Source organism: Apis dorsata, unplaced genomic scaffold, assembly GCF_000469605.1.
Source record: "Apis dorsata unplaced genomic scaffold, Apis dorsata 1.3 scaffold_563, whole genome shotgun sequence".
NCBI classification, from domain to species: domain Eukaryota; kingdom Metazoa; phylum Arthropoda; class Insecta; order Hymenoptera; family Apidae; genus Apis; species Apis dorsata.
This window is the reverse complement of record NW_006263775.1, coordinates 146252-165160: the sequence shown is the minus strand read 5'-3', so window position 1 is coordinate 165160 and position 18909 is coordinate 146252. Positions and strand designations below refer to the sequence as shown.

General features: G+C 30.1%; 1 protein-coding gene across 13 annotated transcripts in view; it reads left to right on the top strand.

Moving 5' to 3' along the window:
• LOC102678780 (peripheral plasma membrane protein CASK) overlaps window positions 1-18909 on the top strand; it is a 241295-nt gene that overhangs the window by 129368 nt on the left and 93018 nt on the right. The gene's annotated exons all lie outside the window — the stretch shown is intronic.

Genomic DNA, 18909 nt, shown 5'->3' with positions numbered 1-18909 from the left:
TCTCTCTCTCTCTCTCTCTCTCTCTCTCTCTCTCTCTCTCTCTCTCTCTCTCTCTCTCTCCGGTTTCTACGAGTTTTTAATTATAGAGGGCGATATAGGAAACGGGATAGATGTATATATATATGCATAAAGAGAGAGAGAGAAAGAGAAAGAGCGCAGATGGCAGCCACTCTTCATCTGGTCACGACTCTTACTAACTCAACTTCAAATTCGTTCTTTGATGTGCACCGTGGGACACATTTCCGCTTATCATCAAGCGCGCGACCTTCAGTCCCGCGTCAATTACGACTTTTATCGCGAGAGACTTAATGAGGAAGCTCGACGAAATCAGGAGGAATAAGAAGATTGAAGGGTGGAATGAAAGGAGAGATTTGAATTGCTTTAAGGTTTAATGTAGGATTAGCTGATTGACGTTCTTTGGAAAATGAGATCTTTAAGGAATTTAATGTTTTTTTTTTTCTTTGTTATTATGCATATTAGGATATTACATTGGGATAATATTTGGAATTGGATTTAATGGAAAATTGCTTCGAAAGTTATTTTATGTAAATGTTATAATTTCTAACTTTATTATTTTGATATTTGTATGATTTTTGAAAATATAGCAATAATTATGTACATTTTAAAATCGATTACAAAAATTCTAAATATTTCGTACATAATTTATTTCTTTCATGACTAATTAAGCATTTATAAAATGAAGTAATTAGATTCACGAGAATTTTAATTAACTCAATATTAATTTAGTTATCTCTTTAACTCAAAATCTACTGTACGTTTAATCTTAACAGTTCCAGCTTATTGTCAGTCATCGTAATTTGCATCAAATTTACCTAATCTTTCATATCCCTTACGAAACTTATTTAATTCGGTCGATACTAATCCCATTTTACTTCAGTTTACTTCATTTATCCCTGCAATACTTTCGTAACACGTCTAATCCACCTCTAATCATTATACCTACACCGTGAAACGTACCGATACATCCAGTCTGATTAACACGCATCCAACACATCCAACCCACATAACTCGGTTCAACCTATCTATCTAACCAACGTATATCCCATGCCAAATCAACTTAAGCTGTTAACCTATATCGAGCACGACTCAGACACGTCGGTTACTTAATTTAATTTAACCCATCTAATTGGGTTTATAGAATGACTAACCCAAATCCAACCTATACTGTATACAGACTTCCACGATAAATCCATTTCCAACGATAAAACTGGTCTAACGATGATCGAATCTTGCAACTTGAGACTGTTTTTCATCGAAACGAACTAGAACATCGTCTAATAGCCCGAGGACCTTGTGAATTCACGATCTACAGTCAGTCACAAAAGTCTTCGTATATTTTATGAATTTAATTAACAAGTTGAAGATAAAAATAGTTTTATTAAAATATGTGAATGTTTAGAATATATAATGAATTAATATATGAAGCAATTTTTCTTCTTCTAGATAGTTATCAGTTTGAGGATATGAAATCAATTCATGGAGTTTCAGATTTATTTTCCATTTTCTTTTTTAATATAATTTTATAATAAAATACGAAAGAAAATTTTAAATTATATATATAAAATATTCACTTCATAAATGTTTTCAAGTTAATTTCTAATAAATAAAAATTCGAGAATTAAGTAATTGGATTCAAATAGAATTTTCCATTGAATAAATTAATCTACGTATAACCCATTATACTTGCATAAAAATTTTCATTAAAATCAGATTATATAAAATTTCTTTATATCATGATATAATCAGATATCATGCGAAGACTTTTACGAGTGACTGTATAAATCGGTCGGGGGTTACGTGTCCTTCGATAAATTGAATTAAAGTCGACCAACCAAGCTCTTCCAAACTTGCCGATATACCGAGTGATGAGGCCACGAGAATTGGCTATCTTTCGCTCCTTAATTTCCAACGTTATCCAGGAAATGATAGGAATGAAAAACTGGCCGAAGAGAACGTGGTGTAGAACTGTGTGAAAACGTTGAAAGATTTATAACTATGCGGGAATTTTTGTTCCCGTTTCTAGGGATATTGATTTGTCCCGTGGATGGCGGATATAGATTGCGTTGAACGATGAAAGAACGAGTTGTTTCCGAATATTTCTCGATCCGACGCTTCCTGAATTTAATTGTTTACGAAGATTTAATTGGAACGTTGAGAATGTGAGAATAATGGAATCTGCGATTGGAATGGATGAATAAGTGATGTTGCTTTTGGAAACACCACGTGGACAGAGTATTTTCTTATGTAGTGTTATTTTACAGGAGATTCAAGTGTTAAGTTTATTACTGTTAAATGATATAAAATAAACATCTCTTTTTGATGTTGATGGATTGATTAGAAGTTGTAATGGTAACTGTGCTGATAAACGATATTTTATTTTGAATCAATAATTCAGAGCTGTGATTTATGAATCTTTGAGAAACGTCGAAAGTTTTGATCAATTTTATCGCACTTTTTTATCTAAAAAAAAAAAAAAAAATATTGTTTGAAAGCTGTAATGTTTTAAGATTCTGATTTATGGAATTTATGGATTTATCTTTGTGAAATAAATTTTGATTTTTTCATGAATCCAATATTCAGAACTGCAGTTGCATTATTCAATATTGAACATTGTTATCGTTTTTTCGAATTTGAGAATTGTAATTGCGTAATTTCCTAATACAATTCAGGATTTTGATTTGTGAATATAACATTCAAAACTGAAAAATTACATAAATTTAACTATGGAAATTTGTCATTATTCTTTCGAATAGAATATTTATAAGTAAGTTTGAATATGGGTACCAGCATAAATGAAATAAGAATCAGTGTGTATACGTATGTATGTGTGTTAGGTCCCTTCTAATTGACGATGGTTAATCGTTATTGATGGAATAAATGAAGCGTTAACACCACTTCAGATCATGAAATACATCACATTAGAGAATACTTTGTACATTCGAATATCAAATTTTCAAATCTCTGATTCTCACGCTCCAATTTGTTGATTTTCATGGTTGGAAAGTTGGCAAGTTAAAGGAATGCGGGTCTACTAAATTATAATATAATGTAAAGTCCTTTTCCATGACACGATTATATTATTGGTCGAATCGGATCATGTAGCATCGAATAAACAGGACACGTCGAGAGTATGTGAGACAGAATTTTGAATTGTTGACGTAGACATAGATATGGGTTAATAGATTAATCGCGTAAGATAACATGAGATAAAAATTATTGATTATTATATTTAATGGATTATTTTGTTTTGAAATTCACCAAATATTTAGAAATATTAGATTACAATATTTAAAAAAAAAAAGAATATCAAGAAATAAGAATGTATATTATAAACGATACTCATTTTACATTTTACATCAATTTCTATTTTAAAATTTCAATCATCAATGATCAATCTCAGTTATTATCAAATAAGAAAATTAAATAAATGTCTTGATCAAAACTAACTAATTTACATAAACTACTAATTTACAAACTGACTAATTTACATAAAATACTAAATATTAAGAGTTAAATAGAAATATATAAAATATCTGAATATCAAACATTGTGCAAATAAAGCTACAAATTTAAAAAAGAAAAAGAAAACGTTTGATCAATCTGATTCTAGAATTATTTCATTATAAGTTGAATTTATAATGAAAAGAATAAAGCTAAGTCTGTAATTTTATAATTATTAATTTTTTGCTATTTTTTTAATAAATCTCCACCAGGAATAATAAAGATCTGCACAGTCCCTTAGATTTTAGTGATTTCGTGAACTGAATAGCGGCAGCTTATGGAAAATATGACTAAATTCTCAAAAACTGCTTCCACGAACTTCCATTTCCCGTGAAGTCAATGATCTTTGAAAATTCGCTTTGTTGTCGAGTCTCACGTTCACCTTAGATTCTTCAAAACTTTTTAGGTCCTACTACAAAAGGTAGTTAATTAAGAGCAACTTCCCCAGATTACGTACATTCTAAGGTGAGAGAAGTTTAACTTAGAGAATTTCAAAGGGGGAAAATCAGTTTGACAATCTAACTGTCCAAGTTGGATGAAATAATTGTAGAATGAGAGTTACTCTAGGAATATTATGTATAATACTCTAAACTAATAAGATATAATTATCTTTAGTAGAGAAAGAATTAAATAGAATTGTATATTTGAATATAACAAACCCTCTCCAACTTAATACTTTTAAATAATTTTATGTATTATAAATTTCTTTTTCTTAATATCTTATTCTTAATTTCTTCATCTTTAACCCTTTATGATTATATATTCATTATATGTTTGCATATATTTCATTATATGTATATAATTGCAAACAATTATATACATATAAGTATACATATAAATAATTTTATTCCAATTTGTCAGAATAATTTTAATTCAACAATTGCAATAGTTTTTTCACCATTATTTTTTCATATTCTATCACAAATTATTTCATATTTATCCGTATAAAATAATTACAAATTGTAAAAGATTAATTTTTCTTAATTGTCAACAAACGTTCAACTTTTCAATTCTATTATAGCTTTTCCAATCACTTTCCAAATCACAAAAATTACAAAATTATAAAAACAATCTCGCAATAAAAACATGTACTAAAGATTCTTCTTCAACAGAAAACTTTCCGCTAAAATTCCTCGAAAACAGGTCACATAGAAGTCATCCGTTAAAGCTCTTGAAGATGACTTCTGAACAATCTTCGAATCTTTTGATGCGCAGATATTCGATAAGGACAAGGCTATTGCAAAATATATATCTCTTTCTTTCTCTCTGCCTTCTATATTTAGTCCATAGATTAAATCCATTTCAGTCAGTATCGCTTCTTTCTCAATTGACACACGGTCCAGGGGATGTGACAAATACCCGATGATAAAGTTTCGAAGAAAGGTGAAAAGTAGCCCTCTCTTTGTCGGGTGCAACGGAGGGCATGATCCTTTTACGTCCCTCGAGTGTCTCGAGCATCATTTATGATTATATTTTGTGCCATATTTCGGCTATTACCCTTATTTTCGGCTTCACCTATAAAGCAACCACCAACCGCGGTAATCCTTTTCCACGGTGGACCAGCATCAGAATTATTGATGCCAAGACCTCCGTTTGTTTTACGGTCTCATGTGTATTGGGGCTTTCTCGTTGTTTACACGACGTGTTCCAGTCTCGAAGAACGCTCGAAATCATCGATGTCAGCGTGTAATTTACGTTCTCGCCGCCAAGTAAGGTTGGCTTATACGCAAGATGAACAAGGTATCTTCATCGTTGATCCCTCTCCTAGAAAGATTAACGTGTACAATGGTTTCGGGTATTATCGAATCGATCACTCGCTCCTGGCACGATTTTATTAGTAACTTATTTCGTTGAATTAAATTTAAATACTTTTTTTCTTTTAGGAATATTTGACAGTAAAAGTGAAACGTAAGAGTTTGATGAAATATCGTTTCCTTTTGGAAGAAAAAAGATACAATTGTGCAAATTTGAATAAGTATTTGTATAAATGTTGCTTTTTTATTTTTAAATTGATGAAATATTTTTTTGTATTTTATATATAACGATGTTTATTATAAATAAACGGTATCCTGAATTTTAATATTTTTTCCTCCAAGATATTTGACAGTTGGAAATCAATTTATTTAATTATCTTATGATTTCATATGATTAGCCAGGTATATATAATTTATTTATTGCAATTTGTATATTTTATAACTTTTATATCTTATATAATTTCATTTTAATCATATGAAATTATATTATGGTATCAAAGTATTATTAAATATTAATAATACGATATCGATTATAGGAAGAATCTGTAATGAATCATAATTTCTCATCAGTAAGTTTTGATTATACAAGAATGAATTTGATTAATTTTATTGAAATTCTTATTTTAAAGTAAAATTATTTATCAATGATAAATATTTCATTTATTATTTCTTAATGAATAAAATTGTGCGTTGGTACGTAATTAATGTATATTCTATTTATATCTCAATAAATTGAACTATTATATTGCGTATCGAGATATACGTACAATCGATATTTGCAAATTGTATGAATAATATTAATGGTACGCATTTCCGTTTATTTATTTTCTTTTCTCTTTTTACACGAGACGATTTCAATGAATTCAAAAAAGATTTCATATCAACTTAAAATTTCCAATTTAAAATCATTATGTTTTTATAAAAATATCCATTCTTTTTTTTTCGTTCTCAATTATTTATTATTTTGATAAAAAATACATTGTATACGACATATAAAAACTATCGATTCTATGAACGTACATTTACATTTAATTACGCAACTGCATCGTAACGCGAGGACGAGAAGAATACTTGTTTTTTAATGCTTGAACTTTACATCGAATAATTTATTTTGTACTTTTGAACACGCGTATTGAATGTTGAATCGATATAATACGATGGAACGTGTATTTGCAAAATGGTAACAAACATGCCAGGACTGTTAATACGTGCATATTATGAATCAAAAATAAGTTGTACAAGATGCGAAATGAATTTCGAATTACGAATTATATTGAACATAATTTTTATCAATCAAAAAAAAAAAAAAAATGAAAATATTTGAAATATTTGTGTTAAAATTTCTTATCATTTTTTCATGTTCTTGGAAGCTTTTATGTCCATGAATATTTAATGATTAAAATATTTGTTTTGCTAAGAGCAATTTATTCTTTAAAAATTACATTCAATTTGCATTTCAACTTAAAATATATAATTTATTTCGATTCAAATTACAATACAATGTATTTGTCTATGCCTTTACTTATTTTTATACTCAATATAATAAATATTTTCTCTTTATGATTATTATAATATTAAATTCTACTAATTAGTAAATCGTAAAAAAAAGAAAAAATATCATTTCTATTTCTTTACTTATAATATTATACTGTATATTTATATCTCTTTTATCATCCCTTTATATCATATATATTCTTTTTTTTACTTATATTGTATGACACCGTTGTATAAAAGCTACATTCAAAAAAAAAAAAAGAAAAAAAAGAAAAAAGAAAAAAGAAAAAGAAAAGAAAAGACAGGAATGTTGAGCCGTCATAGTTTAAAAAATTAATCTTTCACAGAGTGGAAGTGGTTGGAGCGCGGGGAACCACCCGGTATGTGGCCGGTCTGCGAATTCACCCCCGATAGTCCGCAATGCGGAATTTCTGGTTCGAACGTGCACGCGCGAAAGAAGCGAGGGAAGTTCCGCGAAAATTCACGTGTCTGTCCCTTGAAATCGCATTAAATCTCTCCATGCTCCATGCTGTCGACTTCTCCTAACCGAATCGAATTAACACCCCCGGATAACCACGACTTCTTCCCCCCCTCGTGTTTCTTGCACGCCATTTTAACGCTTTAACTAATCTAAGTTTTTTTCTTTTTGTTGCAGGTAAGTTCACGAAGTTGTATCTGTGCCCGTTATCTGCTATTCTAATCGAATCAGGTAAAGAAAAATTTAAATATTTTTTTTTCTATTCGTTAATCTTTGGAAGGGTGACATAGAATGGAAATAGAATTGTTAATACTTAAGGGATGAACAAAAGATACAAAACGAACGATGATATATATTATTGAATTTGATTAATTATTGGTTTGCAGAGTTTAATTTATTATTATACTATTATTATGAGAGAATTTGCATATTTTTGTTTATTTATATTATAGTATTGAATTTCTTTCTTTGATTAGAATTTTGTTCGTTCCTCTTTGCTTTACTGTGAAAATTTTTACACAATTCAAAGTGTAACTTTAAGTCGAATTATCGTCATGTCTTAAATATTTTGATTTATCTTTGCAGGTTGAATTTAAAGTAATCTACAGAATTTAATTTTAAAAGTTTTTTTAACCAACTGATATCTATAAACTTTGATAATTTTTAATAATCACTTTCCTTAAAATTCGAATTGAATTGAAATTTGATTGTATTGACAATTGAAATTTTACAGTATTATAATTTTTTGAAAACTAGTGTAATAAAAAAATCCACAGATTTTGTCAAAGTTTGTAGAATATTCCAGTTATAAAAATCTGTGCATCTTCCGAGAAAAATTTCATATTTTTCTCTTAACTAAAATATATTTAATGAAATAATAAGACATAATAATGACCTAATAATACACATCATTCTATAAGGACAGATCAATGCTATAGCTACATGTTATAGCGTTCTACTCAATTAATTCGTTAATGTACCTTATACTGTATATACACACATAGACGCTAGGTAATGTTACTTCTCTTCAAACTGTCTAATGAGTATAATGTTATACTCAAACAACAAGTATACTTAATAGTTCCTCTTGATTAATTCTAACTGTTTGTAATGTAATATTGAAACGTAGGCAATATAATTTTATTCATTCAACATTATTATTATATATTTTAAACAAAATTAATATATTAAGTTCAAATAGAAATTTACTTTATTCCTCATAAATTTTTTTGTATCTTTCTACACGTCATGTGCATTTTATATATTTTTGTACATTTTTCATTATATTAAGCTCATTAATATTCACGATATCACTTCAAATAAATTGATATAATCTATACTTTCAAACATGACAACATCGAAAACAACGACGCGGAATAAATTATTTCAAATATTTATTTTTTATTTCAATCTCAAACAAAATTTCCAGATCGCTTTGATGGAATTGTTAACATTGGAACGGTATCAAAGTTCATAGCTCATGCTGAAATTGTAAACGAAATAAGTTAACGAATACTTTTATTTTCAATGCTTTAGCGATACGCGTTTTGGTAACGACACACGAGCATCACTCGCTGTTTATAGAGTGCCAGTGTAGAAAATTGACCAGGGACAAAGGCATCAGGATAATCGCTGTCATTCCGCTTTCCATTTGCACAAAGCCTCGACCGCGTGGCCAATTGCCTCGTTGATAGATACTCTGCAACCTGTATAGGGTCTTTAACGACCCTACTCACTCGCCACTTCTGATGTTTCATCAAGGATTCATTAAAACCCTTTCTACCTTAATCTGACCCGTTGTCGTTCGCGAATTTGCTTGAAAACTGCCTAGATAATGTTCTTATTTCGATTAAATTGGTCTTGTGTTGAGATAACAGTATGAAAAGATATATAGGAAAATTTGATAGCAAGGAAAAAAAAAAGAAAAAGAAAAGAAATTAAGGTTCCATATAATGGAAAATTTCTTTATTAAGAGAAAAATTTTTTAGTCAAGTATCCGTGTGAGAAATAGTACAGGTTTAATTAAATATAAAATCTACGTTTGAATTTCTTTTTTTTTTAAATTATATAAGTACTATATATGTATCGTATCGAGAAACGAAAGATATTTTGTGAAAATAGCAAACGAAGGGTCCTTAATATTATTATTTTCAAACATGAAAATTTTCATCGCCATTTTATTCTTAATTTTTTTAATTTGTCACTTCAAACAAATTGCAAATATTTGAGATTTTAGTTTAACGAAGGTGAAAATGATTAAAATTTCTAATATTCAAAGGGAGAACAAATTTATGTTTGAAATTATCCATCACGGTAACTATTCAATTAATTAACTGTTGTATATAGGTTATCGCATCATGGCCTATTTACCTCGCAGAAATTATGAGATATTTTCAATTTAATCGAAATAGATGGCATATTTTTTTTACTTATCAATATTTTTATAGATGGGTATGATTTCTGAAAATGATTGACCGATAATTTAATAATCGTTTCCCAGATACAAATTGATCTATATACAAAATAACAATTATAGATTTTTGCTTCAGGTCATATTATTGAATTTAATCTTGCATAAAATTGTTAAAGTTTTTAAAAATTAAAATATAAATAATAGGATATTTAAATTTTGCCGAATTTTCATATCTAATATCCTTAAATCGATATTAAAAAGAATCGAAATTCCTTTCTATTACTTCATTAATAAAATATCGTACTTCCGTGAACATACTCATGCATGTACAATCAGAAACGCACGTCTGCATACGAAAGGCGTAAAATCACTGTCTCAAAGCAAATCTGCAGAATTCACATAATATATTTATGCAGAGCATGAGCAAAATCCAGCATACCAAACATTCTCATTGGCATTCTCACAAGACTATTTTTTTTCCGCAACTCTTCAGAAACATCTTAACAAGAAGAAGTTTTACTTCCAAAAATAACTTTAGATGAATCTTTTCGTGACCTAATTTCTCGATCTCTTTCGTTTTCGAACATCTTCGATTCAATTTGATTGAAAAGTTTCAGATTTAAAACTTCTTGTTTACGAATTTGGATTTCAGAACTGAAGTTATTATTTTGGTGCACAAAATATTGTTGGAGAATATGTTTTCTTAAGATATGGAAGAAATATACTTTTTAGATAAAATTCTTTTAGATAAAATCTCCTGTTTGAGACTCAACCATGTACAAAAGATATATTTGGACGAATATAGTATTTGTTCATCAAGCAAAAAATAAGTGAGAAAAGTATATTATTTTATACTTCTCCATAATATTTTTAATCGAAACACTTTCCTCTTTGAATTAATCGTTATGATTGTAGAATTTTCAGGTTTTATATGGTAAATCAAAAATTATAAATTCTTTTGTGTCTTCCACTTTTATTTAACAAAAAGTTTAACAAAACCTTACATTAATTTCATTAATAGCATTATATTAATCATTTGCATAAATAGAATTCGATTTATTTTTCAAACTTTCTGATTAACAGATTAAAATTATCCCTATTTGCAAAGTAGAACGGATATCGGAAGTATGCTCTATTATTCGATACACGATAGATTTATCTTGGGCCGAGTCTAAGGGCTTAAATTGCCATTAATCGAAAATTTCATCGCAATTAACGGTGTTGCACAGGCTTGATAGACGGAGATATGCCGGCTTGATAAGTTCATTAGCGAGCTATTCTATGAAGAGAGCATGGTATCTCGAGTGATCTTTTCATCGAACACTTCGTTTAAATGAATGACACCGTTGTCTATCCCCAAGAGGAATCGGAATTCTCTTTAAAAAAAAAATTTAGGAATATTCGAATATTTTAATATAAAATTTTTATTAAATCGTTGAATTTCGATTTCATTCTCGTTCCTTTTAAATAGAAATTAAGTATATTATTAATAATACGATAGGAATTTTTATATTTGTGATTTTTGCATAGATCTTTGATTTAATTAATTGTTTAGGATTAAATATTTGATGTTATTAATTTTATTTATAATAAATTTTACCATAGAGAATATAAAGCGATTTATTTATATTTCATGGTTTTAGTGAAATTGTTTTTGTTAATTCTTTTCATTTTTGTCCGAAATATTAACTTGCTTTCATTCGAAACGGTATTTCTCTCATAGTTTGTCAACACGGGATTGTTTTCAATAATATCTCTCGAAATATTATTGTCCCGATAATATTTCCCCGCTTTCCATTCATTTTCTAATGAAAAGTCAACACTATCAGAACCACATTGATCTATCGCATTGACTGATAATCACACTGACCTAACATTTACATAATCTTCTGCAATTGTTTGGTCTATTTTTGCAATATCTATCTTTCTTTGAATTCATGGTATTTTTTAATTTTCGTTTCATTTTTCTTTTTTTCTTTTTTTTTTTTTAAATTTTAACTCACACGTGACAATCAAATGAATTTTTTTTTATTATTCGTAACAATACAACATCGCTCATAATATTTTTATTGTAAACGCGGCTAACAGTAAAACAACATTCAGTTTTCCAATTGTAACGAAGTATTTATTAAAACAATTTATTGAAAAAATTGTTGAACAACAATTAAAAAGAATTATTTTTTCAAAAAAATTAAAATAAGAATTATATGGAATATTATCAACAACAGAATCCTCAATATAGTTTATTTATATTTCATAACAAAATATTTGAGTGTCAATATTATCAATTTATATTAACCTTTTATCATTTCAAATATAAAAAACTACAAATCCACTCTTCACGTTTTCATAAATATATTCATAGAATACTTTTTAGAGGATCGATTAGAAACCAAAAAGCAAAAAAGTTGTATATAAAAATAGTATTTTATTCAAATGAAAGCCTCTAATTTCACTTAACATAAACTCGAATTACTTATTCATCTTAATAAACTCAAGTCTCAATCGAATTTTTATACCAACTTTCGCATTTATTTCAATCTCTATCCTCCAAAAATGTCCTAATATGAATGAATACGTTAATACATTAATCCTTCATCCAATAAAATATTACAAAATTTCCATATATATCCATCAGATGTATCGTCCAATGTAACACTCTCCGTATAAAAACTTCGATTCGTAAATACCAATGTAGAGATTCAACCTACGCAATAAGGATGAACCGGGTACATGCAAATTACCTATGCTAGTTGTCGCCGCTTCAGGCGTAAAGTTCAATTTCCTGTGGACGTTCAATAGCCCCACTTTTACGGTCGGATGGTGAAGCCTCCGAGTTTTTCCTTATCGCGGCCAATCACAATATCTCCTCGAGGCGATGCTTTGAGTGGCTTCTTAGGTGTACTTCTCTTATTTCTATTTTTGCGTGTATACCGTGGAACAAGAATCCGTGATGCGAAATCGGGAGGAGAAAGATATAAAGAGACGAGAACGTAAACGCGGATCGTAAAACGTTAATGCCCCCTATATAACGCGAATTTTATCGAAGATCGGTTTTCCTTTTAATCGACCTGTCCCTCTTTCATCTTCCCTGCTTTCAAGCTTCCTTGCTTTTCCCCCCGTGATTAAACCTCGGTTGTTCACGTTTGCTTTAATACCATTAGTCGGCCGCGTGTTAGTCCTCTGGACCAACATCCACCGTTGAGATGTGTATTTGCTCCGGTAAACGGTGCGTTTTCTGGATCTAATGTTGTTTAAGGGAACAATTGAATTTTTTTCAATTTTTTTTTTCTTTATCGATGTATAATATACAATAGATAGTGGAAACAAGGAAGACTTTATCGGATGAATTTATTAATCAATTTGATTTTTACCAATAATGTGAAGATACGAGACTTTGTAGAAATTAGAATTATTTAATAAAGTATTCGGAAATCTACATTATCATTTATCATCGAACAGTCAAAAGAAATCTCAGCCATTTTATTCAATTCTTACACGTAAAAAAAATCCCTTCCTATTAAAAATCTTGCATCACGTTGTAACTCGTCCCTCGTAACTGACTGTTCGTAATTGTTAAAAGTTTAAAAGAAAGTCATTTACCGGCTCGACTCCATTCTTCTCACGATCCATTAAAGTTCGTAATTAGTTCTCGAGGTTCTTCTCCAGGATACTCGCGAGACTTCTTTCATCGAAAGTCTTTTAGAAAGGGCCCCCCTCTTCCCCTCTCTTTCGATATTCGCGTATTGTTTTATTAACGAAACTCGGTCTATATCCTCTCTCGAGCCTCGTTGAATCGCCACGTTTCCATGATTTATCGCGTCGCGTTAATTGGAAGGGGGCGCAAGAGTTGTTCTTCCGCGACACGGAAACCCTTTTTCTCCCGACCTCGTGAATAGGAATCCCAACGCGTCGTAGCCTTCCGCGTGGATGGCCGTCGACGATGGAACATCCTTGGAAAACTGGGGCGACGATATAACGCAACGATTCGCTCGAGCTGATAAGGCGTTTGTGAAATCGTGCTTAAATTTTTCGATGCGCGCAACGAAAAATCCGATTAGTCGGATGTATGCGTGTTTATCGGGGGAATAGAATCGCGTTGTGAAGAATAAGAAATGAAGTCATGCTGTAAACACATCGTATTTTAGTCCATTTTTTTATTCTTTTGAACTTATCGAGTTCTTTACGTATAATAGTAACATTTAATTCCCAGAATTAGGTTGAATCATAATTTTTTTTGCGTGCATTTACAGAATTTATGAGAGTAATGTATTAAATATTCGTATGTGGTGTGATTTATTTTAAAATTGTAAGAATATAAATGCAATTTTATACTTCTTTTATAATATCGAATTATAAAATTTTTATGCAACAAGCAATTGAATATATGCAATTATTAGAATGAAATTTCATCGTGCTAAGTATTTCATTTAGGTTATGTTGACTGCAAGCTTAAAAAATTGAATTTTTTATAATTTTTCATGTTCGTTTTCATCTTATTATTAATATTTTAAAACTCCCTTTGATGAGCAATATTTCTTTCGCCTTAGATATTTCTATTTTATAATTAATTATAAATAAAAAAAAATTATTATTATATACACATTAAAAAAAAAATTGATATCAGGTGAATAGAACAATATTCGGAAAATTTTTTTCAATTTATCACATTACAAAGTTATTATAAAAAAAAAGGATGGTTTGAAAGTTAGGAAATTCTCAATAAAACGTAATCTATAGTTAGTGATCCCAAATACACGAACAACGTGTGTGCGTAACCGAATAACGGGGTCAGTAAAGGAATAATTTATCCACCTTCTGGGACACGTATTTCATCATAACTCTAGAGAATAACACGCATTCGATTATCAGAGAATTTTCGAATAATATCCTGTTTGAATTTCTGAAATATATAATATAAATACAACTATACATTGGATATTTATAATGGAATAAATTGCTAAATCACTTTTCGTTTAAAATTGTGTTACTTCCGTTTAATCACGTGTCCCAATCTCGTTGTCCCTCAAACGTTCGAATAATCACACATATTGCACCCTCTAATATCTATCAATCAATTGCAAATTTAGTCATATGTTGCGCATCAATATTCTGTCATTCCTCGTTGATACATAAATAAATTTTATAGTTTTATATTTTATAATTTACAAGTAAATTTCAAACTCTTTAAATCGTATATAAATTTTAGAATTATTTTTGTGAAATGGGGTAGAATTATTTGTCATATGCGATGATTTTTCGGTACGTTGCACATTGAAATTAATGACGTGACGAAGAAAAAGTATGAAAAGGTTTTGGAGTGGAAAAATAATCTAGAAGAATAATCTAGAAGATAACTTAAATGGAATATTTTTTGAAGTACTCAAAAAAATAATTTAAAAACTTAAGAAAAGTTCAGTTTAATCATTAATAATTTCTAAAAATAATTTTAGATAATTCTAAAAATAATTTTAAAAATTATTAAAAACAATCTAAAGAATAAATCATTTTTGATGAAAATTTGAATTCTTACAATCATGAACTCTTCGATTGATGAATTTTGAAAATGAAAATTTCCTTTTCACATATTTCCCTTGCAAAAATCATATTCGTATTTACATAAACATTTAAAGATTTCCAACCAGAAAAATCATACAAAAGAAACCATTGTTGATTTACAAAATTATCCGCAATTTTGCCAGCCAATATCACAAAGATATTATTTCACGGCCTCGACGAAATGTCTCCAAGTGTTCTTAAGATCAGAACGTTGGTAATATTGCTCTTTTCGGGTCCTCCATTCCTTTCGTCATTTTTCTTCTCAATGAATTGTGACCCTGCCTCGATAATAAATGGTTCACTTACTCAAGGAATATTTCCCTTCAAGTATCTCGTGTCGCGGAAATTTCTTCAGTAATTCGTGGTTCGGGCTTCGTTGCTTGTCCAACGATAAATTCATCCAGAAGAACCGCGAGATTTAATGTTCGGAAAATTTCACGTCCAATAATGTAGGTTTTAAAAGTAGAGCCTATCTTGAAATTAATTGAATTTTATCAGCTAGATGGCAATGATTCTTGAAGATATGTCAATTTTCATGAGTTAATGTTACTTAAGTATAAGTAGACTAATTTATCTCAGTCCTTTTATTTTTTGATAATATTATGCGATGATTTATGATACTTTTCTTTTAAATCATTCCAGATTTACCATCGACATTCAGCATATATCTGATATGATTAAATATAAATTATGGAAATTAATAATTTCAATTTTTAATGTATTATTAATGTATATCAAAAGAAATTTATACAATGATGTTCAATTTTTTAAATAATATGATGAATATAATTAAATATCAGAAATTGCAAAATAAAATGGATTGAAATATTTAAAATATTTTTTCGGATTATTTTTTTTTTAAAAATGTAATTTATTTTATTATAATGTATCAAATGAAAATTTTTTGGAATATATATTTCATAAAATACTAGTATATAGATTCTATATGTAATTCGTAACTGAATAATATCGACTGAATGTCAATATTAACCCCTATATACTAGTCATCATGATGACTAACTGAATCAAAATATTTTATGACTACTTTCCTTAAGATCCAGATATTAAATTTCTCTCTTTAATCGAAGAAAGAATTTTTAATAAAGATACTTATATTTTGATGTTCGAAATTCGATGTTCGAATATTGTGAAATTTTTATTTTAATTCTTTTTTCAAAGGGAAGTTTTATATCCATGATCGAGAAATATATACAGCATTAATAAAAAATAAACGAGTTCAACAAAAATTGAGCCAGAATCAGCAAATTTTAATAATAACTGTAGCGTATATAACATCGAATACGCATATTCATCTCGTTAATTTTTTAAATATAACTTCATGAAAATTATGTCGAGTCACCAGTTATTCGTATCCAGTTTCAATTAGACTTTAATATAAATTAGTTTTACGTAAATCAGCGAAATTCAAGAATGATGAATTACTATAAATTGGAAGTTAGGATAAATTAATTTGAATTTTTAATTAAGAAGATGAATAATTAAAAAAAACTTAATAATTTCTATTTAATTCTGTTACTATAATTATTATATGTTAATATTTCTAATATTTCTTTATACATCCTGCAGATTTACTTTATATTTATTTTCTGATATTATAAGAATAAAATCATATATATAAATATCTATAATGTATCAATATTTAATCGATTTCTCTGAATCTTCTGAAATCATGAATGATAGTATGTACTTTAATAAAACATTGCAATTATAAATTTCGATAAATCTCTTTAATGAATCACAGTTATAAATATTTGCCAAAACAAACGGACATATACATATTCCAAATTAATTCACGCGTAATTAATAAATTTTCCTCATCGCATCATCAAACTTGGAAATAATTTAACACGATTTACACGATTATGACGATCTCCACTTCTTCCAGTAAATAATATAAGCATTTTAATCGAACGTTATCAACTTTCGAAAGAAACCACGTATAACTAATAATATTTATTCGTTTGAAAAACCTACCACGACATAGAAAGACAATGAACTGCAATGAAACCATCTCTAATAAGATACCTAGCAACCACGTTTCCAAAATACAGTAATATTTAACCAAACGTCAAAGAAACTTTTGACCCGTTCGTCAATAACGATGCCCCAATTCCCTTCGAAACACAAAAATAAGATACACCCGAGACACTTAAATGCCGAGCTTTCGTAATGGACACCGATTGTAACGCCCTCTATCGATATTCGATACGACATAGAGTCGCAAAATGGATGGAAAGAGGGGAGGGAAAGGGGCGAGAGCAACGAGAACAAGACCCAGATCGACAATCTCAAACAAATCTCCCATGCTCATCGTTACCTTCGCCACCTGGTCGTCATTTGTACTGATCAACTTGAAACATATGGTCGAAAAGCTTCACCGCCAAACTATCGATCGTTTTGGATTTATACGAGAGCAATTAATCCGGTGGAGAAGCAGGGAAGAAGCAAATACGTCGATAGCCTGTTCGGCCATCGATGGAGGGAAGGGGAAGAAATTCGATGCTGGAACTCGCGAGACTTGCGGACCAAACATTCCAGAGACGTTCAAACATACTGCAACGCCTGCTAGAGCCAATTGGTCGGAGTTGGTTGGACCTCGGCCAACTCTCTCCCTATCCTGTCTGCAGACGCATATCTCTGGACGAGAGACGGAGATATAACCAAGGATGGATAGATAAAGGGAGATCGGAAGTGGAGGAGGAAAGTAGGAGGCCAGAAGGATGCTTGCTCCACGGTCCATCATCGGAAATGGGAATAAGCAGGGGCCACCAACTTTACTCGTTACTTTGCTCCAACCAAAAGGAGGATACATGCATCTCGCCTTAATGAATTGCCATGAGCATCTTCTTGCCCAAAAATTCTTCGAAACTTCACGTTCGAAACAACCATCTTTTCGTTGCTCTCGTTTTCTTTTTTTTTCCACCTAGGAGTTTCGTATTATTAAACGACTCTCTTACGCATTAACAACCGCCAACTCGTTTCCTTTACTCTTCTTTTGTATGTTTCCATCCCCCTTTTTTTTCCCCTATCTCAGAATCTATTTTCTTTTCGTTTTTGCGCAAGATTGAATCCCTCTATCCTCGATATCGAAGAATTCTTTTCGATCGATCGATCGATACTCGCTATAGAGAGATATTGGATATTGTGTTCTCCTATGTGTTCCCGTCTTTCACAGAATCGTAACGTTTCAGTTAGGTTGTGCAGCTCGCACAATGCACCACCAGTCGCGCCTTACTACTTCCCTTCTTTCCGCTTGCCTCGCTCGTACACATTTTCGCGAACGATCATCGAAGCTTCTGTATCATCAGCACCAACCCTTTTTTCGCACAATGGACTGTTTCTTTCGTATATGAGATAGCTTCTGGCGATATTTCGTTTCGAAAATATTCAGTCAGAGACAAGAAAGAGAGAGGAAGAGAGAAAGAATGAGGAAAAGGAGGAACGAAAGGAAAACACAGTTGCTAAGACTTAATGGCATTTTTCCATGGGGAAATTCGAATGTTACTGTCGAATATACCGCATATACCTCCATTATATCCTTTTACAATTCGACCATCCTCTGCTTTGTCTCGTGGGAGAAAGAATAGACATGGTCTGACATTTTCAAAGCGAGTAACGCCAGATTCTTCAACCGATTTGCGCCATTTTTCTTTCCATGCTTTCTCCTA